At 37.8% G+C, this 27,120-nt stretch overlaps 1 protein-coding gene across 1 annotated transcript in view; it reads right to left on the bottom strand.

Moving 5' to 3' along the window:
* DCHS2 (dachsous cadherin-related 2) overlaps nt 1–27,120 on the bottom strand; it is a 121,479-nt gene that overhangs the window by 79,745 nt on the left and 14,614 nt on the right. The window lies entirely within an intron of this gene.

Here is a 27,120-nt window from a genome sequence, read left to right as displayed (position 1 = left end):
ACACTCAACTTCAGCAGAACAAAGATTCGGCTGTAAAAATGCTTTACAGCTGTATATAAATCAACTCTACATCATATGTATTTCACCAGCCTTGTACTTTATAATTTCTATCATAAAAAATAATAAAATATAAGCTTACTGTGCTCTCAGTACTCTGCCACCATGATGCTATGGAACAGTAATTCACTTGGCTCATATAAGAAAATTATTTCAATTTCTTTCTTCTGCCTGAAATCTAATGCAGGTGATAATACTGAAAGGTTTTGTCTCCCTGTGCCTACCTACAGTTGCATGTGTAAATGCTAAAAATCTATGTCTGCAAAGGAGCATGGGTGATTAATTGTGGGTGTGAAATTTGAGGGTAATGTTAGAATTTAGCCTATTATAAATAAATAAAGCAACTTTTTTCTTTCTTGTAAATTAAGCAGTCCTCAGACTGTGAACAGCACGTGCAAAGGAATAAGGAATGATGAATTTAAATAAAAATTCTTCAGTTCAAAACAAGAGAAATTCTAAGGTCTAATTGTGATCAACTTAAATTACTTTAATAACCTCTCAGCTAGGAGAACTAAGTGGCATCAACTTCTGCATTTATAGAAATGCTGTCTTTCTCCCTGTTCAAGTCCTTCACATCCACTCAATTTCTATCCACTTAATAGGCCTTTTTTTTTTCATCACTCAGCAATTTTGCCCATGGAATCTTCAATCTGAAGAGGGAAGAATCTGGAATTAAAAGTGAATGAAAAATTTACTGTACCAGCAATTAACTATTATCAATGCAAGCTGATTCAAAGGGGGGACCCCAGTGAAAACATGCTAAGAGATTCAAGTTTTCAGATACAGACGAAGGGAACAGGTTACTACAGATTTTAGGAATTCAAGCACATGGTAGTCACGGTGCAAAACACATCAGGTTATGATAACATACTGTGCTAGTACCAATCCTACAGAGTATTAGAGCAGTTAAGCACCTGAGAGCTCTGAATTACAGCAGTCCAAACAGAAGGAAATGAAGGCAGCAGCAGGAATTTTCACAGCAGATTGATCAAGAGTATTGTATGTCAGCAATATCATGGAGGTGATAGAGCTGAAAGGATTTATATGCCTTGGAAATGCAGAAGGCAAGAGAGTACTGGGCTGTAACACCTCTGTTCTGAGAGGCTGAATATGAGATTAGGATCTAGGAGAAAACTAAGAGGGTAAAAAAGAAGAGTTATGCTCGCAAAGCCCTTCTCATTCTTTCACTAAACATGTTTTCAATATACTAATTTAAAGATACGTGTTATTGAGGAGTGTAAACTTGGGAATAAGGAAAGACAGGACAAGAAACATGTTTAAAAGCCAGCCAAAGTCATGATATGGACAGCTACTGGCTGGACTTCTCCTGTCAGTCATGCTTTTTGTAGCCTACATCCTTTAGTCTGTTTGTACACTGCTTAGAGTGCAAACACGTCAAAGTTTCTTCTGTCCTGCTGACACTACCAATAAAGTAATAAGTGGTCATAATTAAGACATCATCTCGGGAGAAGGAAAAAGGGGAACCTAGAAAAAAGTTATGGAGAAAAATGGGGAAAAAAAAAAATAAAGCAAAGCTGATCCATCAATGTGATGCTTAAACAAACAGATATTGATGCATGAGAAGAATAAATGGTGGAAACAGTAGACTCCAAGCATTATAAGGACAGAAAAGGACAGAAATATAAACACTTAAAGAAACATTAAAACAGTGTTGGAAGTGCAGAAATTACCTTTATTTGCATTTGCAAAGAGGTACTAGTCTCAGAGAAAATAAGATAAAGGATCATTAATCTCACCTACATGTACACTTCAATCCTATAACACATGTGAGGTTTGAATGAAAAAAAAAATGCTGGCACTTAAATAGGAAGGAACAGAAACATCTTGTTTAGTGTTATGCTTTAAGTATGGACAGACTTTACAGCTAACAGAAAGCAAACATTTGGCAGATCCTGAGCTGGTTCAATTCTCTTCAGTGGAACTATAACAACTCACAGCAATGGGCAACCCCTTCACATATTTTACAGACATGAAACAATATTATAAAGAAATAAAAAATAATATTATAAAGAATTATATCAGCTCCTAGAGCCCAGACTGTTTTAAACACTGATTCATTTTCAGAGAAAAGTCCCCAATTTGATTTCTTTGTTTCGACTGCCTCAGAATCCTCAAGCATATATTTAACTGCCGTCCTACTCTTTCAACGGACTAAAATAAAGTTCCTGTCTATTGATTTAGATTTCTTTATAACAACAGAATATATTTTGAAGAGCAGAGCAAATATTTTAAACTGTATGCAAAACAGGAGAAATTACCTGTGCACACAAAACCACATCAGAAAATGTATTCTTACTAACTGTGCAGGTCAAAAATTTAGGACCATGCACTTTGCATACTATGTGACGACCACGTCTAGGATTTAGAGGATGCAACCTTAAAGTTCACTGCTTTGCAAAGCTGAGTTTCACACGTGGGTGACCCAAATTAATTTTTGGCTTTCAGATCAACAGACTAAAAGTAGACTACAATGGGAAAGAGCAGGCGCTTTGGCCAAATAAATCATGACAGTGGTCCTCTCTGATAGCAATGAAATGAGACTAAAGATATTAAATCAATTTTACATGGCTTAAGAATTGCTCTCATACCACATATTTTGTCACATTTACTTCATTTGATTTAAACTAGCAAGATATAGCTTTCATAGCTCATAAAATCTGTTCAGGGGACCCTTAATGTCAGAGTGTAAAATAGAGTTTTACTTTGTGCGTAAAAAGGGTGTTTAATTCTTTCAGTTTTACTGATACTGTGAAAATCAAGTTAACTGCCAGCAATCAGTTTTAAAGAAAATGAGAATGTAGGTTAAATAAAAACACACTCCTCTACTTCAAAATAATATTCAGCATCAAAATGCAAGACAGGACACAGCAGATAGAGACACAGGGAAACCAGCAGGAAACTGAAACGGTTCAACAATAGAGTTGTTCTGCTGCTGAATGGTATAAGCATGGTCCTGTCCTTCAGACACCCCCAACCTAAAATCCAACATCCTTCCAATTAAAGCATTGAAGGACACCAGGCCAGTTCACGGTGGTATGGCAATGCCCAATGGCAGACTCTTACCAGAGGACAGCTGCAATTCCACATGCAGGCAACCCAAATGCCACCAGAACAGCTGACTGCCAGCATTCTGCAAAAAATCTGCCACACCAGACCTTTGTGCCTGGCTGCAGGGAAGGAGAGGAGCAGCCTGGTTGATGGCAGGCTGTCAGTAAAATGAGTAGAAGTACTGGCAATGGAATTACTGGTACTGAATACTTATATTCTCAAGAGAGGGTCATTTGGGTGTAACTGTGCCTGTGAGATTGAGATTAGCACATGAGCTGCCAGAAACACACATCATCAGATGTCTAATTCAGTGCCCTTACTTAGAATCCTGTTTGGCAAGAAAACAGCACACAAAATACAAACCCATGATCGTCACCGTCACAGCTGCCTGAGGTGAGGTGAACAAAAATGCTCATGCCAAATCTGAAAAGAGTCTTAATAAATACATTACTTCTCAGGGTTTTTATCTGTCTGTCTCAACATGCTTGGTAACTGCTCATCGCCCTGGTGCCACGGGTTTAATGCACTGGAAGAGGAATAAAGCTTCAAACCTACTTGTTTACATCCTAAAGGCATGAGCCTTTATTTCAAGAACAAGTTGTCTGAGGACTTACCATCTTGTCCTTGAACAACAATTTGTAAGTGACAACAAAGAAAGTCCTGCTTCTCATCCTCAAACTAGGCCCTCTCTGGAAAGCTGCAAACCAAAATAATATGTGGAATTTAAGCTGAACATTCAACTGGCATTGCTACTCACTTTGCTAACCACCAGAGATACCACATACTCAAAAAACAAAACAAACAAACAAACAAACAACAAACAAACAAAAAACCAAAACCAACAAACAAACAAAACACAAACAAACAAACAAAAACCCCCAAACCAACAAACAAACAAAACACACACAAAAAAACAAACAAACAAAAACCCAAAGAATAGCAAAATCCTTAGTCCTTGTCCTTGCTCTGATGCAGAATGTCTTCACTGTGCTAGGCAGGTCAATGGACCTGACATCAATCTTTCTGCATTCTTTTCACCTCCTGTAGCACAGAAACTACCACAGCTGAACAACTGACACTAAGCACTACACAGACACAACCTTGCAAACCTCTTCTGCAGCAGATCCTGGTTCTTCCATGTCACTCCCAGAACTATCATCAGTTTTCCAAAGATGCTCATAACTGCTTCATTCAAGTCCCATCAGGAATATTCATTAATTAAATCTCAAGAGCCTTCTAATTAAAAATACAGAAACCATACACAGGGATGGCATTCAGGCTCTTTAGAAAATACATGGGTAGGTTAGTCCCAGAACAACACCATCTAGAAAACAAGAGGAACGCTGTAGCCATGCCACTCCATTTGGAGAGGAAGAGACGCTAATCGCTGCTCCTTGTTCCTTCTGTGCTCACCACCTTGGAGATGAACAGAAGAAAACAGAACAAAACCTCCCACCCCTCTAACATAAAGGCCCAGAAGATGACTCACTTTTTTTCAGCTGAGTTCCCTACAATTCACTAGAGTAAGAACTGAAAAAGTGAGAATTCAACTCCTCTTCCTTAGCTAGAAGGTGCAAAATAATTGATGACAATAAACAAACCTCAAATAAAAATATTGACAAATCTTTGATTTACTGTTTTCAGTTAGTCTATAGAAAGCAAGGAGGATTAAAATCACTGGAGGAGAAAACAGCATAAGTATATTACAGCATCACGCTTTCATTCTGAAAAACAGACATCATCCAGCAAGCCAAGTCCAGATGCAAGAAGAATGGGGCATTTTAGTCCATATAGCAATCTGCAATTCCTGCTCTGGTTTTAGCCAGAGCCTTAAGTCACTTCAATTTAACCCAAAAGTTCCTGAATATCTTCAGTTTTTTTGCTACCCCTCCCGCAAAATGGCACAAGCAGCTAAATCCCATTGGTGCTACCAAGGACCCAGAAGTGTGGGAGGCAGGCCCAACTTGGAAGGCGTGCCTTCATCACATCAGCAGGATCTGGACCAGCACAAAATACAGTTGTTGATGTCTGAATCAATAGCAAGAAGCAGTGTTGCTAATGCCTACCTGTTATATGGTAGAGTAGTGGCTATAAAGTGTTCTTTGGGAGCAGGAAGATCAGGTTCCAGCACCAAAAATGTCTGCTATAAGGACCATCAAATCTATCAGTCTACTTGGTCTAGTTGCCTTCCTTCTTATCATGCAAGTATAACCAAATAGAACATAATTTATTTTTATTGCCCATGTAAACTGGAAGAACAGAAATGTAAAGAGAACCTGTATCTGAGGAAGGAAAACCATTTTTCATAGCAACCAGCAAATATTTGCAGGACTAAAGTCTAATTTAATCACCAAAGTCAAGACTTCTACTTTTCAGTAAAAGCAGCTTCATCCATTCATTAATGCTGCTCAAATACTCTGCAATAATTTTAGATTTTATAACATGCTAAAGCCTTGCTATGCACTGTTAAGAGTTTAAGTACAAATCCAATTTTATTCAATAATTTTAGTAAGCTAAAGAGCTCCAAGTCTGAGTATCTCTGCCAAGCAACAGAAAAGTACAAAAATTTCCCTATTCTGTGCTAATTGCATAAAGCAAGGAGTCATGGGTTTAATAATCTAGAATATCTATCACACAAATAAAGAAATATTTTGTAAAGAACATGTTATTTAAATCATCTTGCACTGGAGCATGTTTTAACTTTCAGTGGCAGGATTCATTTTAAAATTATATTTAATAAGATGATTCAGAAAGCAACGACTCAAGGTAACAGCTGTCTTGTTCCTTAAGACATTTTTCCCATTTGAATACCTTGCTATGAACAATAAATTTATAATATGACTTATTGGCAGTATCTGTTATTACATTAATTAAAATAACTCAATTTTTTGCTTAGGTAAATCAACGTTATTACTATATTTATAAAGCTGTAATGTGATACACCTAGCTAGCTGAGCCTAAATGATTAATACATATCCTGAATGCAGAGTAAGTGCGTGACCTTAAAACTGAACACTAATGATAAAAAGATACATATGTATTGTATATACACTTGTGTCTCTAATAGATAGATTACAGGAGGATGCTGCAAGGGAGAGAAAGAAGTTCAGAAGTGAATAAGCAACCTTGTACCCGGCTGCCCCTTCCTTTGTGGCATGCAGGTTTGTGCAACTGGACTTCAAGTCAGATCAGGGACATGATCCAGCCAAAGCTCATCATAAAAACTACATTATTGGTGCAATGTTAGATTTCAGCCACCAGGTCAGTTCCTGAGGCAGCTGACCCCAGGGCAAACGGTAGTGGCAGGAAAGTGCAGTCTGGGTATAGCCTAAAAGCTCTTTCAGAAGCAGCATGGATTTAAGACAGGCTGAAACTGCACACTTACGCATGTTTGTGCAAACATTTTCCAAGTCCCAAAACCAGTCTCAGCTGCTAATGTCTGCTCACAAACCACAATGCTGCAACCAATACTCCTGGTTAGACTGATACAACTATTTATGGAACCACATTGCAAACAAGATCACTAAGAGCAGAGCTTAAATCCTCCACTTAAAGCAGCAGAAAACAGTATAAAACCCAAGAACCTTTATTTGTATTTAGCCAGGTTATTTCAAAAATTCTTTCCCTAGTTCACTTCAGAGTCACACTAGCAAGGATAAACAAGCAGCCAAGGTAGAAATCTCTTACACTGATTTTGCTGTCAGAGAAAAAGGATTTGTTATAGCATCTTTACAGTAAACAAAGACCATGAGTAGGCTGCCTAAATTTCAACTTACAAGTACACTTGTAAACTGCTGCACTCATTGGAAAAATGTGGTGGTTTAACATATCTGAAAGAATAGTGTGGAAGGCCAGTTGGAGGGCTGATGTCACTGGAGGAGTAACCTTTGAGATATCATTACTGGCCCTAGCAAAAGGCTGCCTCAGAAAATGTACAGCTTTGCTTGAGCCCAGAGAAGGTCACAGAGAGGGTCCACCCAGAGACCACTCCCTCCCATTACAGCATTGGCTGTTCTATGCTTTGCATGCAGATGTTTTTTGAAGCAGTGAGTTGACTGGTCACCACCTTCCCATAAATCAGGAAAGAGTCCTCCACAAAAAAAACCCAAAACAACAACAACAAAAACAAACAAACAAACAAACAAACAAACAAACAAAAACCACAAACAAACACACATAAAAACACACACATCAGCTTTTGACCTGCTGTTCCAGTTCATTTCTTCAGTTAGTGGTGGGCTTCCTTCTACCCATACTTCTGTTACAATTCTTTATCCTGTTTCCTGAGTCAATGAGTTAAATGCCGATAAATTTGTTTGATTTACCTACTTTCATCTACACACCATTGAAAAACAGGTGTTTTGTTTACATCCATTAAGAATCAGGTTTTGTAGCAACTATAGAAGATGGTATTAATACCAATGCAGGTCAGATAACCGCAATATCATTATCATCATCACCCTATTATTTTTTTGTTTTTGTTTGGATCAGCATAGTGATGTCCAACAGCACCACTTCAAAATGGGTTTTACAGGACACATCAGCATAGACAGGCAAAGGTTGCCTAACACTCTGATTTTGAATGCTTATTCAAGTAGTCTGCCAAATATTAAGAAATATCAAATGTCTTTCACTGTTCAGACCACTGCTGGAGCCTGACTATCCTCCCATGTCCTTCTGCAGCTAGGACAAGAGAAAAGATCAGCTTCTGTTCCAGCTCCTGGCTCTGCAAGATGGTGACTTCACCCTTTGTTGAAGGAGTCTGACAACATTTAGAATCAAAGGTCGGTTTGTTTGTTGAGGGGGGTGGGGATTGTTTGGGTTTTTCTTTTCTTAAGGCGTTTTTGTGCCAACAGAAGTCACAGAACTTTGCAAATCCCACAGGGAATGACCTGCTGGTTGTGGCATCTGAATCTCTTCAGAAAGCTGGCACCTACTGCCATGTCCTCTTGTGAATATACGTTGATGTGCCTACAAGCAATATCACACTGTTAATAACATCTTCTAATCTTCAATGAGCACCTTAGCTTGGCTCTCAGAAATATGGCCTCAACTACTTTCAGTTATTCCCTGTAAAGTTGTGTCCCTAAGCATTAAAAAGAAGAATAAACTCCCTCCTAAGGAAAGCATATATTTTGTGTAACTGGAGTCTTATAAATCAGAGCCAATTTATATTTGGAAGTAAGCAGATGTGGGCTCTTTTAGCTCATTTCTGCTTTTATGGAAAATTTAAAACATGGCCAAACTCACAGCTTGAGTAATGTATTCATAGCACTTTAAAAAAATATTTTCGTATTTCATTCATTGTAGACAAAAAATTAGCAAGGGATCTATATATCTCCTAATGATTGGTGCAGAAATGAAGCCTGACACAAAGTATAGAGACATTTCTCCTCTCCTTCCTTCTAAGTCAATTTTTCATATACATCCCAATTTTGTTTCCTAGCTCTCCAACACTGCATGTCTACATTTCTAGCTATTTTTGCTCTATACAAGTCTCACATTCACACAATTTAGAGGCCAGCAGACTACAATATGCAACAATAAGCAATCATCAGAAAGATCAAAAGGCACAGAACACGCAAAATCTTAACCTCAACAGCATGACACAAAGCAAAATCTGGGATACTGTTTAAAAAAAAAGAAGCCTTTAGTTCTTTATTGGGTCTGAAATACAAAACCCATCGAGTGCACAATAAATGTGTGTAACTAGACCAGCAATTTCTCCAATTTAAGTTAGCTATATATTTTACAAATATGACTCAGATGATCCAGCTTTGAATATGCAGAGATGGCAAAGCCATTCTCAAAAAGTTAAAGGACATCACCTATGATCCATGATGTCTAAGCAACAATATGCAGAAGCAACATGAAGTCACCGCTACTCTGAAGTTAATATAAGCTGTTCTAAGGATAGAGCTTTTAAACATCCTCAGTATCTAAAACAGACCTTACTATAAATTACTTCCTGCTCCCAAACTACAGTTCCTAATTAGTATTATAAGAATTATACTTACTATGCATACAATGAAAACTGTGTCCAGTAAAGGGCTAGTAAATTTAGCTGATACACATTATCATGCCAACTAAGCCTAATATCAATACTGAAAACAATTGTGAACACACACTTTTCACAAGCTACAGTTCTTCAAATGAACACAGTAACATCTGGGTCATTAACTACACCATCTCAGAATTACAGGGCCAGAAGTATATCCATCCCCTTTGCAGACAAGGCCGAATGTCTGAGTGAACAAATTTTAATTAGTAAAAGCAACAGATGGATTAAGTTCCAGGAAGGAAATTAGAAGGGCTGACAGGGTATAAATTGGCTAAATCAATGATACAGACAGACGCATCCCTTTTTTTTTCTAAGGAATTCTCCCACAAACAGGACACTGGAGTTCTACATTGTTCCTATACTTCTTGCACAGCAGAAGTCAGAACTGTTTTGAAGTGGGAGATGATGAAAACCAGATGGTTAGGTCCATTTGCTCAGCTCCAGAATTCTCTGAAGTCTTTTGCTTTCTCTTAGGAAAAGGAAATACTCTGTTCTGGGGACTGGTTCTGAACACTTTGGATATAGCCCCTTCAGTGATCAAAGCAGCTAACTGGAAAAAATTTCAGCTTCAGTGATCAGAAGAGCAAGACACTGCTGGCAAATAGAAGCATTCTTCAGTATCTGCTCTGCAGAAACAAAAATTAAAAACATAGCAACTCCAAAAAGAAGTGTATGTCCAACTTGGTGTATGCAGAATTTGCACATCCATATGTTTAGAGAGGATTGAGGCCTCCCTGAATATTCAGACAGTATGTCTCTAACACTAAATCACTTTATCACATGTGCTACTTTTAGAGGATTCATTCCCTATTTCCTCATTACTTATTTTTCCTCAAACTAATGGATAAGACCATTTGTAGCGTGGTATTTAAACTACAAACAGACCAGATATTCTTATTAAGCCAAAGGGATCCCTGCAGTTTTGTCACATCTACGTGCTAAATTTGTAGCTCTTTAATTTTAATTTTAATTGTTGTGTAATGTTCCTGCATTTTCTGGAGAAACTAAAAGACACATTAGGATAGGAAACTGCTGAATAATGAGATTTTGCTCTCAATTGCTTCATTCTCTCATACATACTATTGGTACCTGTCCCTTATACTAGTTAATCTCAGGTGCCTTCATTGAGCTTTTCACCACCTGGCCAAAAAAATAGCTTGTTTTTCCCAACCTCTGCCGTGTCATTTCATCCCTATCCCTGGTTCTGTCCTTTCACATACCCCCACAGAGAGTGACAACTCCCCCTCACCAGCAGCTATACAGCAGACACATAGCAACAGTCTTTTCATTTAACAATTCAAACAAACAGTTTCTTACAGAGACCTGGCTCCTGTTAAACTACACAAATGGGAATGACAGCAGCTAAAATTTCACAACAGAGCAATAATATTTCAGCCACACAAGAGACACTGGAGACCATAGAGTAAAGAGATGGGGATATCTGGGCTACAGTGTGTGCTCTTTCCACTTTGCACCACTGGTTTCCACTTTGCTTGTAAATACACCAGCATATTTTATTCTCAAGATGTTGTTCCAATGGACAGAAACAGAGCTTGTTTCCTAGTTTGTCCTGCCACATTATAACCTCCGTTTTTTTTCCTTCCTTGTTCCCCAAGTGAAACTGAAGCTTTTGCAGGAACTCTATAAAGATATAAAACTTCCAGACTGTGCAGAACAACTAATTTTTAGTCCAGGACCTTGTTCCTAGACAATGACCAATGCCAGAGCCTGAAGAGTAAGATGCAAGAATCCCACAGTCAATAAAACTCCTCTCTTCCCCTCTCATTTCTTCTTCTCCCCCAAGAAGGATTCAACAGAAGTTTAATAGTTAAATAGGATAATAACGAAAGTTTAGGGTTTCATTCTTTCCCAGACTTTTCTGAATGGACTGTCTCGTGCTATGTGCATATATGTCCAAGCTTTCTTCAAAGGTGTTAAACTATCAACCAAGACAAGCCATGGCTACAGATTTTCTAGTCAGGAAGAATTTTATCTCATTATTTTTTAATATATACCTTTTGCTTTTTAATAGAGTACTTTATGTTGTTAGATAAGGAGTAAAAAGCTCCTAATATCTACTCCAAACTATTAATTATTTCATAATTCCTCTACTGTATCCCTTTGTTCATTTGCTGGCCAAGATAAACAATACCGATCTTTCTTCTTTATTTCCCATTTCTCAAATGGGAAACATTTGATATCAGTCACAGCTTGAGCTGAGAAGCTGGGCTAATGGATCTGCAAACTCTCATCATTCAGCACTAAAACAAACCATTCCCTTGACTGAGTATGAAGCTGGTATTGGTCAGCACTGTAGAAAAGGGAAACCTCAGCCTCTGACAGTGTCCTAGAAAATGGTGGAGCAGTGCCAGTAAAGATCTTTCTCCACTGATGATGATCTAGTAATCCTTGATGTCCATACATGCTTCCATCCATGGGGACTGCAGTAAGGTCTCTCGAACCTGTGGGAACACTGGTAATAACTAATCATTGCTAATGATCCCTTACTCATGGAAGGTGAAAAGGCATTAAGTGATCTTTCAAAGAAGAGACTCCAATCAATGTGCCAGAGTCCTCCACCAAGAAGAAAGAGCTGATTGCTCTCTCTTCTTGAGATCTTTATCATCATGTGAGCTGACATCAACAGACATCACTGTGGCACACCTCCACACCAACTTTGGCATTTAGATTCACTTCACCATAAAGTATGGAACTCACTTAACAGGCAGATGCGATAATGGTGCACAGAGCAGGACAGCAATCAAGTGGTAGAAAGGTTAAAGAACATAAATTGACATTAGGGAATAATGGAAGAACATATGTGGCCTAAAGCAAATACAGAACCTGTGCAGCTCAGATTAACAAATTAAGCAGAGAAGTGATATGGTGAGGGGAGGCATGCAGTTGGAGGAAAACCTATGTCTTATGTGCAAAAGTTAAAATTAAAACCTGACATTTTAAAAAAGTCAGTTCCAATGGAAAAAACATGCACCATGAATACACACGTGCCACCACCAAAGAAGAAGACTTTTCAGAAAGAGGTGAAAACTAAGAATGAAAAGAGAGGAGAGCAATCTTAATAGGAAAAAAGCAAGAAAATGGCATTTTAAATGTGATTCTTATAAGGTGTTAAAAAAGACACCTTAGAAATTTATAAAATAATAATTTATGCTGAGAGTGAAGGGGACTGGTGGGAAAGCACCTGCTCTATCACAAAAGTAAGTGTAGTCCATCTGGCCTACCAGCCCCATACATGCACGCTTAGAGAAGTCTGCACACTTCAGCAATCAAACGCTATGTTTTGCAGACACAGTTTTTTGTGACAGGATACAGAAACATGATCTCCACACAGCCACCATGCTCTTTACAGATTCACAGCTCTGTCATCTGAGCTGCTTTCACATCTGTAACCTAATGCTCCAGCAGCCCGGCTGGAACATACATCTGGCAGCATCATGCACGTTGCATCCACCAGGAGCACAGGTGGGAGTGTGTTTTGAAGCAAATGCAGAATGGATTGGAAGTACCTCTAGAATTAACGGAACACAGTGACCATGTAAGTAGCAGCCACAGCTCATGAACAGTGAGCTGTCTTTAATAATCCTTGGTAGAGCTACTTTATCATTAACACACACTCATTAATAGCCTATATGGAAAAAAAGAAACTGCTCCTTGACAGCAACCGAGCTAAACAGGATTGCCACACAGCAGAAGATGCTTGCTAAGTACTTGATTATAATAATTATCTGCTAGGCTGTGCAATATACTTTAAAAGATTTGTAAGCAAGGTAAAGAGATTTATAGAAAAAATAAACACCAACAAAAATTATAATTTGTGTTCTTATTAAGGGGCAAAACATTATTTGAAATTGCAATGCATTCTCCATCTGCCAGAGAAGCAGTCTCCAAAGGCACTGTAAGACAGAACAGTGAGATTTACATTTATTTTCTCTCACTAGGGACAATTTAAAATGGTTTCTCTGTGTCTGAAAACTGTTCATAGAAACGATGCTATTCTTTACTTACAGAAGATTGCCATTATCAGGAGAAAATATCAGGCAAATAAATGCACTGCTTCCTACATGCACTACTACTACTATACTTCGTAATATAAAATCCAGGCTGACAAATTAAGGCAAGGAACTTCCTAAAGCTCTTACCTAGTTGTGCTAGGAATGCACAGTTACAGCTAATGGAAGTTGACTGTATCAACTCCTGCAAACTATTTAAGCAGTCCGCAGTAAGCCCAAAGGTGACAGATTCATTAGTTAAACATAACTAATTCTTTAAAAGACCCTTCACATTACCTCCTGATTCTTCTGTCACTTTTCCAATGCCAACATCATAGTCACTTTTTCTTCAGCCTTCCCCTTTTCCCTTCTCCTCCTCTAGAGGATTCTGTTTACTTCTCCACAATTAGCCACACTAGTTAAAGACTAAAGGTTCGTAATGCTGGCTGCACAGCTCCCAGTGATAACACCAGTGCTCTATAAACACACACTTGTTCATGAACCAGCTGTCAAGTTTAAATCTGCTGGAGCACCATGTGTCGTATGTTCATGCAGTTAGAATGGACAACGATACAGGCAAGTACTGAGAGCCAGCTCATCTGTTCTGTCATGAACTGAATTTACCTTTCTTATAATTAGAAATAATGGTGAGAGGGCTCAGTTGTCTCATCCTAAGAGTTACAGTGGGATTTTTGGGTCACCAACAGTTCCTGCCTCTGCTGTGTAATAGCAGGATCACAGCACATGTCATACTATACTTGGCCTGGAAAGATGCAACTAAAGAGTAGCTAAATTAATGTTTCCTTTCATTTCAGGCTAAAATCTAGCATGAGAATTAAAAAAAAAGTTGTGTGGGTTTTTTTTTTTTAAAAATAGGGTTTTTTCCCTCCTAGTTATTTTCTAACCTCTTATATAATTTCCTATACAATTATAAAAAAACTACTCTATATGGCAGGTCAAAAAGCTGGAACTGCAAACTGATCCTCTACTAAATCTGTACCATTTTACCTTATTTTCTGTAAAAGAGTACTTACTTCCATTCAGTTTGATAGGCATCTTCTATAGGCACTGCTTAAGCAGCTAGGGAATACATCAGAATCAAGAGCTGCTTAGTCATACTTTGCAGGACAAACCAAGACTTGAATTATTATAGTTGGTGATAATGAACACAAGCTATATCGACCCACAGACTAAGCACTATGACACATAATGGTGTGCAATTTCATTTACAAAAGCAGAAAAGGAGCAAAGGGGAAACTCAGCACAAAATTCTGGGAAAATGAGATGATCAGAGAAATCCAGGTTTTCAGCCTTCAGAGAATGTAACAGATACACATTGTGGGTACCAAGTGGTACAGGCCTTTGTACTAAAGCTGCCCTCAACACTAACACCATGCTGCCTACAGTGTCAGGCTTTTCACAGCCCACAATACAAAGATCCATTTCTACCAAATTAGAGTAATTAACCCGTCATAAAAAATAACATCAATTTCCATGATAATTTCAGAGCCAAAAAATACTCTTTCTGAAGTCGTTATGGTTCCTCCATCTCAGCCTACTAGCAAGAAGAAAAGGAAAAATAAGAGAGGCCCCTCCAGTTCAAGGGAAAAAGAAAGTTTAGTAACCTAAATTAATTACACTAGAAAGACAACTTTAAAGCAAAATAACAGAATACACTGAACAACTCAAAATGGCAAATTCCACTCAAATTTTGCTACTTTGTAAATAACCAAAACAATTGAAGGAAAGAAAACACTTTCCAAAGACAATGAAAATACATTGCTACTAAGTATTGACAATGTTTTGCAATAAAGGCATAAGGACAAATTATGGGAAGCTTGGAACAATCAGGTGTTTTGGACTAGAACTTCATGAGAAAACTCCCAGGCAGCTGCTGGCAGGCGTGACTGCTGCTATGGATGATAACGTCATAGACAAAGAGCCCTGCCCACAGCTCAGGCTACCAATCCCCAAATACCGAAAGCAACAGGGGAAAAAAATGCATTGCAGGAATTAAACAAGCTGTAGGATTCACACATTAAGTGTAAAAACTCCCTTCTGAAACTCAGTTCTATAGTTATTTATCTCTGGACTTCCAGCAGTAAAAGCTAAGAGAGTATGTCAAAAGTGGATGGGATAATTTCATAACTGAAGTGAGAAATGTCTCTTGCTGCAAAATGCAGTGGTTCAAAGCCTTTTCAAGCAAGTAAAACTAGCACAGAACTCAAGAGAAGAATTAAATCCTTAATGAATACCCACTAAACATATCAGTGTGTCTGTCAGAGTGATCTCACCTTAAAAACAAACTCATTAATACAAAAAGCAAGAAGTAAATGATAGCAAATGACACAACTCAAAATATCAAGTGTAGAAAAGCACAGTTTTTAGTGAATAAATCCTGTGGTGAGTGTCTTTGCAGTATATCTGTCTGTTTTACATGCAGCTCCTCTGCATTTTTTGAAGAATTAGCACTACTGATGTTAACTTCAAACATCATCTGACTTCATCCATGGGCAAATTGGTCATTGATAGACACTTTGGTAATCTTTAAAAGCTTCTCATCTTCACATGTTACCAGTAACAGTTAGGAAAGTAAGCCATTTCTGCTGGTTTGCACATAACAAGCATCTATAGTTTTGTACTTTGAACCAGTGAAAAATCAGAAAAACCTATGACGAGATACAGATTACTGTTCACCTAGTGTTTGCTTAGTTCTGCAGTGAAACAGCGTATTTCTACACCACTGTAAAGCATGAATAGTACTAGACCCATTCTACTGCATGCAAAAACGGCTCATCATGTGGACTTCATCTCCATACGAAGCTGTTGCAGCTGTCTCACATTAATATGCTTAAACACATAAATAGTAACTATGTAGATGTAAAGTTACAAACGTTGAATTAATTTCAAGCTAGTATATAGTTGATATAAGCCCGTTTTTTCACTAAGCATCAGAATCCCATAAATCTCAGCTACTGTTGAGGTCTCAGTCCTTATTTTCTTTGGCTGGATAATATCTAAGCAGATCTATTTTTCCTCTTTTTCAGGCTTTAATTACTCAGTAAAGTAACTATTATTATTTTGTCTATTAGGTTAAACTGCCCACAATTACATACTGCTTTTATCAAATTTGAAAGGTCACACAGAAGTCATTTTGTGTGCGACCAGATAATGTCATGTGAACAACTGCATTTGGACCTTTTAATGTAAACAAGTGTAATGAGACTTTATGAATGTTGTGGGAAAGTCTCAGATATTTCCTTAAGATACATTTGGTTCCCATAAAAGCCCCAAACTAACAGCACTGGCAAAATGAAAACCCCTATCTGTTCTGACAGTAAGAGTTCCTGTTGATATGCCTCAGCACCAACCACAAAGGAAGACACTTTTAGTACAGAGATTTCACTACCTGTACACTTTTGGACTTTTTTGCTTGGCTGCTAAAAGGAATAGCTTCTTTCACAATTGTTTCTGTGACAAAGACAAATTAAGCAGCAGTAACCAGCCTAAGACATTTGGTCACATTCCTGAAGGCTAAGAAGGAGCAAAGAGCAAGAATATTCATTAGGAACATGCTACCAAGCTGTTCCTAACCATCTGGGGTTGTAGGATACAGAAAAACATAAATTCTTCCTTGTTTTTCAGTTATGTCATATTCCCTTTTAAAACTCTTTTGAGAAGGGTGTTCTTTGAAGCACACCATATTTGGCTCTCCATTTATTCAGCTCCTCTATTTACTTACCATTTGTAATATTACCTCCCAGTTCCTGAGAAAGTGCAATAAGAGACTTGACAAGAATTCCCTCCAAGTCTATGCAGAAACTGCCAATAAGTGGGATTCCTCCCAGCTGGGGATGCTACTGCCATAAACACCTCAGAGGGGTTATGGTGCTTGTGCTGAGCTCGTTTCAGACCTCTTTTCGGAAAATCATAAAACATCCCTGCTCTTCCCCTCCACAAAACCACTAGGGAAAAATTAAATATAACGGCTTATGCACTGCTAAAATCCCTCTCTGCTATCAAAAATAAGAGCAATATTTCCTAGGTATCCAACATGTAAGATTTGTATGTGGACACTAGACAGCTTGCTGAACCTTAGCAATCCTAAGGTGGTGCTGGTGAAAGAGAGTTGTTAAAAAAATCCTACCGCATTTCAAGTATCACCCCTGTCAAATGTAATCTCCCTACAGAACATTAGGCTACCTGTTTTAGTATTCATTTAAATTTACCATTTTTCCCAAACACTCAGAAGGCCAGAGCAGTTCAGAGGGTTCCATTCTTGCTACAGTTGGACTTAACTACAATGATCACAAGTTTTTCTACCTTTAGGCCTCAAAACTTCAACTGCAATGGAGCAGATAACTGAACACACCACAGCTTCAGATCCCAGAAAGGATCCAACCAGACTGAAAGACAGCAAGGCAGTTGCTCAGCAGGCACAGTCACTCAGCACACCTCCTCTCCGTTTGTTCTTCTTTCACCAACTCTCCATGAAAGAACAGGTCAAATTCAAGGCTCCCATCCTTTTCTTTAGACCTCTTCACTGGAATTGGCTCACCACAGGAGAAACTGCTTTTCTAAAGTTTCAAGTTACATGTTCAAATGCTTTTTTCCAGCATGGACACAAAGAATTTGGAGATAATTTCCAGAGGGGATGAGGAGAACAACAAATCTTAGCTTTATCAAAACAGAAGTCAAAACCCATTTCCTTAAACTACAGCATGTTTCAAAAATTTTGACCCAATTTCAAAGCAGTATTATTTCAAATTGGGTCCATCTTTTTGAAACACCCTGTACTCTTCTGACACTAACAGCTAGAATGCTAGAACAAAATCCACACACCCACACCAGCCCCCACCGAGTAAGCAGTACTTGGTCAGCTCCATCAAAAGGAAGAAGAAAGAAACGTATCTGTCTTCCCTGAGGCAAACAAAAGAACCATGGCCAAAGGCGCCACTGGTTTCTGAAAGAGACAGATATCTAGAAGTCCTGCCCTGGAACAAAATTAATTTCTTTCCAGATGATGACAGAACTTCCCATCTTCTTAACCAAGCAATCCACCCTGAAGTAGCCATTCAGTGGGAAGAATCTACAGTTGTGGTTCAGTCAGGTCCCACATTGCAAGGATGGAGGCTCCCAGAAGCACTGACCGATTCTGGAGAGTCTGAAGCACACTCAGGTCCAACACAGGTATGTAAACAAGGAGAGGGAAAAGAAATAATAAAATCACTGAAGGAGAATTACTGCTAAAGAAAGAATTACTGTTGTTAGGGGCTTAAAGAAAAGGTGTTGCTGGCATCCATTAGAGGAACAAGGAGATCTGATGCAATGTTGAGGAGAAGTAGGAGAATTCTCACATTTTCAACATTATTTATCCTACTCCATCTACCTAGGAAGTTCATGTCTTTTTACTGACAGACATAAAAAGTGTCTTCATATTATTACTTCACTACACAGCAGGTCAGAAGCACATCTTTTTGATCTAGCCATTCCAACAAGCTAAGCATTTATGTGACTACTAAATTAAAATCTCACGAGGATGTATCATGAAAACAGTATTTTTATAGTGTTATTACTAAACATGCTTAAGAAAAATAGATTTTTTTTCTTACACTAACAAAAACCCAGTACATTGTCAAGTTTTATAAATTAGACTTAATGAGTTCCTTTTCCAGTCATCAATGTCACACAGAAGTGTCTCATTTTAGAGTTTAATAACTTCTTTGTGTATGCCATCTGGCAGTGCCAAGCTTCCAGTCCAAGGGTGTGAATAAAGAGGTGGGGCCACAGCTGTATCTTGCTCCATAAAGACTTGTCAGCAGCATGTCAGCTACACTGGATGCTTTTGCCATAGAGGATAATGCATGCATAATTCCTTCCTTACTGCATTTGCCACACTTCTAGTGCCAGCATGGAAAAAAACACTCCTTATGCATTATTTCAAATTCTGCCCTGCGGAGTTTTCTTCCCTGCAAGAATTTCACCTTTGCTTTTGTCAGGGAGCCTCAAGAGCAAATTTACTTGTGAAAACAACCCTACTGTCACCTACTCATCTACACATCTATCCAAACTCTACAGTCAGAGCTGAGGACAAGCAGCCACGGAAACAATCATCACCTGGGCACAGAGAATAATATCCAAGCAAGCGGAAGGAATTAGGGTATTTTCAAGCAGGATAATGAACACAAGCCTCCTGGAAGCATATGAGCCTTCTCAAGAGAAACTAATAGCAGCTGTTAAATTTCTCATTCTCCTTTGAGTCCTGATTTCACAGTCAGGAGTCAGTATCCTGTTCTACAAAGAAAAGTGGGTGGTTGGTTTCTTTTTCATGATAGGACCTGACCCGTTGCTTCTGGAGCTCCTCGGATGAGGGCAGTTGGACACACTACAGCTGCTCATCTCTGGAAGAATGGAAATTTCATTCTGTAATAAAATACTGCCCATGGTCATTCTGAAGACATAAAACGTGTGGCTTTAAGTTTGTTTTAGGACAGTCGTTGATGAACTGTATCTGTGAGATACGTAGGCAATCTACACAGCTGGGGTGGAATTTTTCTGCAATAAAGACTCCTGGAAATTTGACAATTACTGTCATCTAAAATAATCTTGCAAAGTTTTTCAATTCCTGCTGAAATATTGCTATCAGAGAATTCAAGCTTTCATTCTTCTGCTAATCACCCTTGGACTAAGACAGTGAAATCAAGCTGCTCTTTACTATATAGATGCATATAAAGACAGGCTACAATGAATCAGGAAGTGTGTTCAAAGTAACTTACAGGCTAGATGGCTGTATAATCAAGAGGTACTTAAGTGTCTCCATAAAGCCCTGGTTACCAGACATTTGCAAGGGCTTAAGACAGGCCTAGACTGGAAGAGAGATTTTTCTTTTACCCCAAAACTTTGGGTAGCATTGCCCAACAAGAGTAATCAATAGCTTCAACAGAAGATACTCTCTTTTCAGGTCAGACAGTACTAAAAGGAAAAATGAAGAATGACAGCAGGAAGAACAAGTGGCTGAGAAACCATCCCTTAATCCTTCTTTTAATTCCATTTTTGCTAATTAAAGCTTTCAACTTGAGTGGAGAAGGAATTCAGATAAAGGACTGAACTCCACAATTACTGAACTAGGAATAAAGAATCATCATGGCCAGGAATACAGGAGAAATAGAAAGTGTATTTTGATATAAAATATAACAACACTGACAGAACTTGAGAAGTCCAATGGTTAATAGACTAAGCTCTGACATTTGGAAAATTTTGTCAATGCATGTCAGCAGTTCTCTGCAGGAATGAAACAGACGGACCACTATCTTGGGTAAGACTATTTCAGAGTTACCAATCACACTGCTAAAAGGCAAGAAAAAAACAAAAACAAAAAACAAACAAAACCAAACAAACAAACAAAACAAAACAAACAAACAAACAAACCACAGAATCTTTGGTTGACTTAATTAGAAAAAGAGAAATCCTGCCACACACCAAAAATGCATCATGACAGGACTAAATGTTCTGCATTTGTCATGTTGACGTTACTAAGTGTTCCTGACTGTTAAAGCATGAAAACGCAAATGGTGCTGCCAGGCATAAAAGCTTCTTCAGTAATCTACTGCCATCTGTATTATTAAAAGCACATTTTTCATATGAGCAAGTTTTTTTAGCAGCACACAGAACAAGTCACCATCCTGGCTCATGCCAGGATTCTAGCATAGTTCTATTGAGCTCCTGAATATTATAATGCTGAAGTTTAACATGAACAATTAGAAAGAAACCCCACGTAACTGAAGTCTCTTTATACACTTGGAAACATTATTGTACCAAAATCAGTCTTCACAGTTCATATATCTGTCAGTTTACTATGCTATTGCTAACAACATGAACAGTTTCATGGGATAAAGCACAGTGCAGCAATATGTTCATTTTGAATGAGTGACTTTGGGAGGAAAGTATCTGTGCAGACAAAATGTACAAGACAGATGCAACAAACTGAAACAGCTTCAGTTGCAAATAAAAAAAAAAAAGTCACATGGTCAAGGGTAGAAACACCACAAACCTTGATAAAATGTTAAGAGATGCAGAAGAATAAACAAAATTAGTTTTTGCAGTTTGTGTAGAGGACTGGGAGGAAATCCCACTCCAATTTAAGCACTATCAATCATCCCACTCACTGCTCAATAACGCTGCTTTACCTGAAAGCATGACTGCAGAAAAGCCTCAGTAACCCAGGCACACTCCATGTTCTGTTTTGCTGAGTTTAGAAGCCAAAAGCTTTACTCTAATCTACATATACATCAGAGCTAGACCCTGGCATAGGTAGGAATGGGAAAGGTAACTACATATTAAATATCATTGAATTCCCTTTATTACAAACATTAGTGTCACAGAGAAAAATCAGTATTTTTTTTTTCACAATTCCTATGGAAAATATTAAAGTCTAAAAGTCATCAAAAGATATGTTTTAAATATCTTCTGGACTTCTATTTTTTTTTTTTTAAGTACCACCTCTACTAAGATGTAAAAAACTCCTAACTGTTGCTGTGCAGGCTCACCACAACCTGACATTTATATACAAACGGGAATTTCCAATCAAAGGAACAATAGCACAAACCCTCATTAAGCAGAGTTCACTGGGAATGAACACATTAATAATCTCTCCTGCAGAAATTAAATCTACTAGGCAATTATCTTCCTAAAGTGTTACATCCCACTACAGTGCATGCAGCTGAGTCTGCCCCCTTTCAGATTGTTAACAATCAGGGCCTGAAGTCACTCTTCGCCATTCCCAGCAAGTGCTCCTACAGAAGAATTCCTGGAGACTTTCACATTTTCATGCCATTTCTACAACTTTGCTGTGGGTCCCTCCTGAGTCATCCATTAATATTCAATGTCCTCTGCTTTATATTGAACTAATTAATTCAAGATAATTAAGTCAGGCTTTCAGTACTAAAGAGGCTTCTGGGGGAAATAAACCAACAGAAGTGACAGGAGAATAAACAAAGAAAACTGAAATGTCACAGTTATTTTTAGTTTATGAAACAGAATCTTCCTTTGCTGTCCAGGACTTTTATTTTTCTTTCAACTTTCCTTTCTTAAGTCTTATTTCTGCAAGATAAATTCCATGTTCTGGTTTTCTTATCATCAGTTCTCTGTGAAACATCCTGGCACGCTACAGTGTCTCTCAGAATAATATCACAATGATTAAGAACACCTTCAAGAGTAGAAATGTTTTCCAAGAATAAAAAGAAATAATAAAAAAGGACATTTATTTCATTTATTGCTTTCTTTGCTTTTCTCGAAGGATCAAAAAATATGTTTTATTTCCAGAAAATGTCAATGTTTCATTCAACCTTTAACACCTTGTTAATTTCATATTTAATTTTAAATAGAAAAAAGCAATAAAATAAATTTTACTTTCATGCTAACTGAAAGGCTGTATTAGTCTTTCAGCTCGGACAAGACAGAGTAAGATCTGAAGCACTGAACCAGAATAAATATAATAGAAGAGCTAACAGAAGCTATGGCTCTGGGGATGTGAACCAGAGAAGGTATCTGTAACAGCCTAATCCTGTTAGTATTTATTCTGTGCTGCTGGCCTAAATGTCAAAATCATATTAATGATCCAAACATTTCACCTAAAAGAACTTCTGATTGATGGTGCTAGAGGTACTGAAAACTGAAAAATTACCCAAAACCACCTAGATTAAATGAGCAAATTAATGTTTGTGTTTTAAGTTTATGAATAATTTACCACATAAAGATTATCCACATTGTCAATGCTGTACCTAGAATAGATTAATATGTTTAAAACCTACTAACTCTCTGAAGTTATAAAATCCTCCTGTGATTGTCACAAACATGCACAGGTACTACATTACAGTTTGCAAGAAGGTCTACAATGACTGCATGTACGAGGAGGACATGTACTATTCCACCAAGCTGAATAATTCTAGATGAGTTACATGCAAAAAAGCGTTAATGAAGTTCACATTTTAAACAAGATCCTATAGATCAGTCTGGAGACCAGTATATTTAATGATAACCATTTGCAGCTTCATATAATTACAAAAGCACATCACTAACTTCCTAACACAACTTTCCTAGGTGAGTGTCCCTCACATTGACAATGTCCAGTTACACACACAAGGAAAAGTGATACATCCTTTTGGTCTGAAAGCTTAATTGAATTCCTGGCAGTTTGTGAAACTCTTACAACAGCATTCATCCCCAAACTAAAACTATTTATTTTTTCCTTTGAAGTATTGTAATCACATGCATTTGCAGCACAACTCACACAAACCTAAACCCTCTGCAGGACTTTTTTCAGAAACAATTCATCACATTCCCCTTGGACAGCTTTCCCTTCTGACCAAGAAGTCATGATAATGAATGACAAAATGCTTCTTTTTCCTGGCTACTGCTGATGGCAGCTTGATAGTCCAGTCTCACCTCTGTTCTCTGTTAAGTCTGTCTCCTTATAACTTATGACTGCTTTTATCTTCCATCACTACTTTTAGTTACTTGGGTCTTCTCCCACTGGGTACATGCAACAGCAAAGTTGTAAACAAAATTAGAGTGAATTAGAGCCACCAAAGATCTCCTACTCACACTTAAGAACTTCACAGATGCAAGAGGTATAGGACTGAGATGTTAATTCTCCCCAGTCACAGTTCATATTTCTTGCTTTTTAGGGATGTGTCTTATTTAATTCAATAATTACTAATTCTAAAAGGGATTGCATATATTTAAAATAATCAGAAGCCCAGAATTTTCTAAAGCATTTTTAAAATTAGAATGAGAAATATGACAGATGACTGCCTCTTCAGTTTTTTCTGGAGGCTTCTTTAACAATTCCACCCAAGAAAAGCAGTTTTCATACTGTGCAGTGAGAATATCCACACTCACTGTGACAGTCCAGGAATCTTCCCTGTAAACGACTCATAAACTTTGTCTGACATCCAGAATTTGTTTTATAAATACTGCTTTTTTCTTCATGTGTAAATCTCATACACACCATTTCCAACCATACCAGCCCAAACAGACAGGATTAACAGACCATTAAGAGTAACAATCACTTCACTGGATGAGACTGATTAAAGTCAGAAATGGGTTTTCCCCTGCTTGTCCACAAGGAGGAAGTGGAGAGAGCAGCAGATACCCAAGCAAGAAAAATCCACTAACAGTGGATAAAACATAAGCTAAAAAAAGACTTGAAAGAAGAGCCTAAATAGGGGGCAATCTCAGGAATTTTCAGAGAGGAGAAAGAAGATGGGGTCTTATTTAATTGGAGACACATAAGATTCACATAAGAACAAATATGAGAAAAGCTTTGTTATAAAGAAACACTGGAAGGCGCAAAAGCCAAGAGAAATTGGGCTGAATCCTAACAGTCGCTTGAAAGCTTTTTGATATCTCCAGAAGGTGCTTAGAGACCACATGGAGGTTCAGATTCCAGGGGCTTAAAGAATGTATGGCCTAATGAAATAAATCAGCCAGTGGAATGTCCCACCAGAGGAACTCTACTAGAGACCCAGTTAACCTGTATGTTACTAAAAAACAAACAAACAACAGAATGAATTCATGTGTGAGTCTATGAGCCAAGAGAAACATAGAAGGTTAGTCCTCAGAGTAAGAAGGTGAGATTTTAACAGCTGTGAAGTGTTGAAGCGCTGAGCTAATGCTCAGAGTATATGTTGTTTCTTGGATTTTTTCCCCAGCATCGCATGTAATAAACCTGCATACCTCGTACAGGCCTCCTTGGACCCAGGGTTACATTTGAATATATACAGAGAGAATTATAATGCTCTTGGAGAAAGAGTATCACCAGGCATCATTCCTTTATGAGGAGCTTTAACATCTCAGAGACTCACAAATCAATTAAAATAATAAATCCATTGGACATGAATACTTCACACCATGTAATTATAACATAAGTGTAAATTAAACAGAAGAATAAATAAAAGTTAGCCTGTATCTGAACATTTTTAAATTATAAATACATAAGATTAGAAATTAAAGGAACCATTAACAAACAAAAATAAAGGAAGGATTTTACAGATGACAGAAGTCTAGGACTTCAGTCAGTCATGTTAAAAATATATAGGTACTCCTGAACAGCAGAGGCTAAGCAGAAATGTGTGTGCTAGGGTGAGAAGATAGCATACTGTTAAAATTAGTCATTGTGTGAGAGCTGAAGGACCACCTTCCTCGTCTCTGCCATTGGCGATGATGGTAGCCATCATAACTAGAATGAGAATACAGGAATGGAAGTTATGCACCTTAAAGTTAAAATTCAAACAGCTAAGTGGCACCTTACCTAAAACTTAATATTAAAGAACTGACAAATAAAACTACAAGCTTGCAGCCATAGTCATTCTCGGTCTTATCAAAACCATCTCTCTTGATATCTCAAGATTGCCTTTGGAAAAGCAGAATAACTGAATGTTGACACCATAATCTTATCAGCCTGACCTAAACATGTACAGATTTCAGAACAAGTTTCAAAGAATAAGGAGAAGACAGAAAATAAGATAAAACATTTTATTACAAGCATATCAGTATCCTTTCAGTAACAGATTTTCCTAGACAAACAAAGCATAAGAGATCTAGTTGATACAGATTTATAAAGCACCCAATGGAAATAATATTTCTTTACATTTTTATTTGGTACACACAACAGAGCTATTAGTCAAAGAATCATATGGTAAAAAAACTAGGCAAAGAAAAAATGAAAACAAGACGTCCTGAAAAAGGGAGGTAACAAATGGGTTGGTTGTATTGATAGACAGCTTGTATCAAAAACCTATTCATTAATCAGGAAAAAAAACCAAAACACCACCATTTCAATACCACCACTTTCAATAACTAGAAAGCCCTGTCAATGTAGACGATCAAGAGGATCTTTATAAAAGAGAAATAAAGGACTGAAGCAATAACAATGAAATGACAAAATATGGAATTACATATCAACAAACTAATATTTTTTGCTGTAAACTGGGAATTTATTTATCGGAAACTGAAGAGGAGGGAAAAAAAAAAAATCATGTATGACTATAAGTCAAAGTAATCCAGCCTGAAAATAGGTACATGCAAACTGATTTTGGTGAGATATTACTAGTTAAGTATTAACATTCCTTCCTGTGCCAATAACTTTTCAGATCTCATTTGGAAAATACTGAGTACAGATGATGGGGCAGAGAGAGAATAAGGAACAGAGCAATAAGCCTACCTTGTAGACAAGAACTGAAGAGTTTGATGTGTTAACTTAAAAAGAGGCTGACACAATTTTCTTCCTGATGTATTTATAGATGGTAAATATTTTTCCCAGCCCTCTCGTTCAAGTTCAGTGCCACTTTCACAAGAACAAATGGTTAAACTGGACATGGAAGCTGAAATTGAGAAGATAGTTTCTAACCAAAGTACCTGCTTGTGGGACAACCTCCTGGCCAGAGCAATGGGGCAAAACCCGGACCACACTGGTGTTAGTAAAGAGTTTCATGAACTGCCAAGCAGGATTAACTGCAAGATATGACTGTATGTATGAGCCTGTAAGTGGCCTAAACATCTCCAGAGGTCCAGCTAGAGCTAGAGACTTGATTTCAGAAGGCACAGCAGTTCTGCTCTGCTTCCCAGAAAAGTGGGATGGGCAAGAAGAGGTGTAGTCACTAGGAGCCCTTGGGGATGGCAGGTACTGAGATTTGCACCTGATAACCCCAGCAATGTTTCTTATTTTCATCCGTACTTTCTAGGAAAAGTAACCACGTCTTAGTGCTTGCTCATAGGTCTAAAACAAGGTTTCCATTATAAGCAACTAGTAAGAATAATATCATAACATAAAATCAAAGTCTCAAAAAGTACACTTCCAGTTGTCTCCAATAAGATACAACAGACATCAAAAGTCTCCCAAGAAACATAAATGTTTTTCAACAT

This window comes from Columba livia, chromosome 4 (genome assembly GCF_036013475.1).
Source record: "Columba livia isolate bColLiv1 breed racing homer chromosome 4, bColLiv1.pat.W.v2, whole genome shotgun sequence".
In the NCBI taxonomy this organism is placed as follows: domain Eukaryota; kingdom Metazoa; phylum Chordata; class Aves; order Columbiformes; family Columbidae; genus Columba; species Columba livia.
This window is presented reverse-complemented; position numbering and strand designations above follow the sequence as displayed.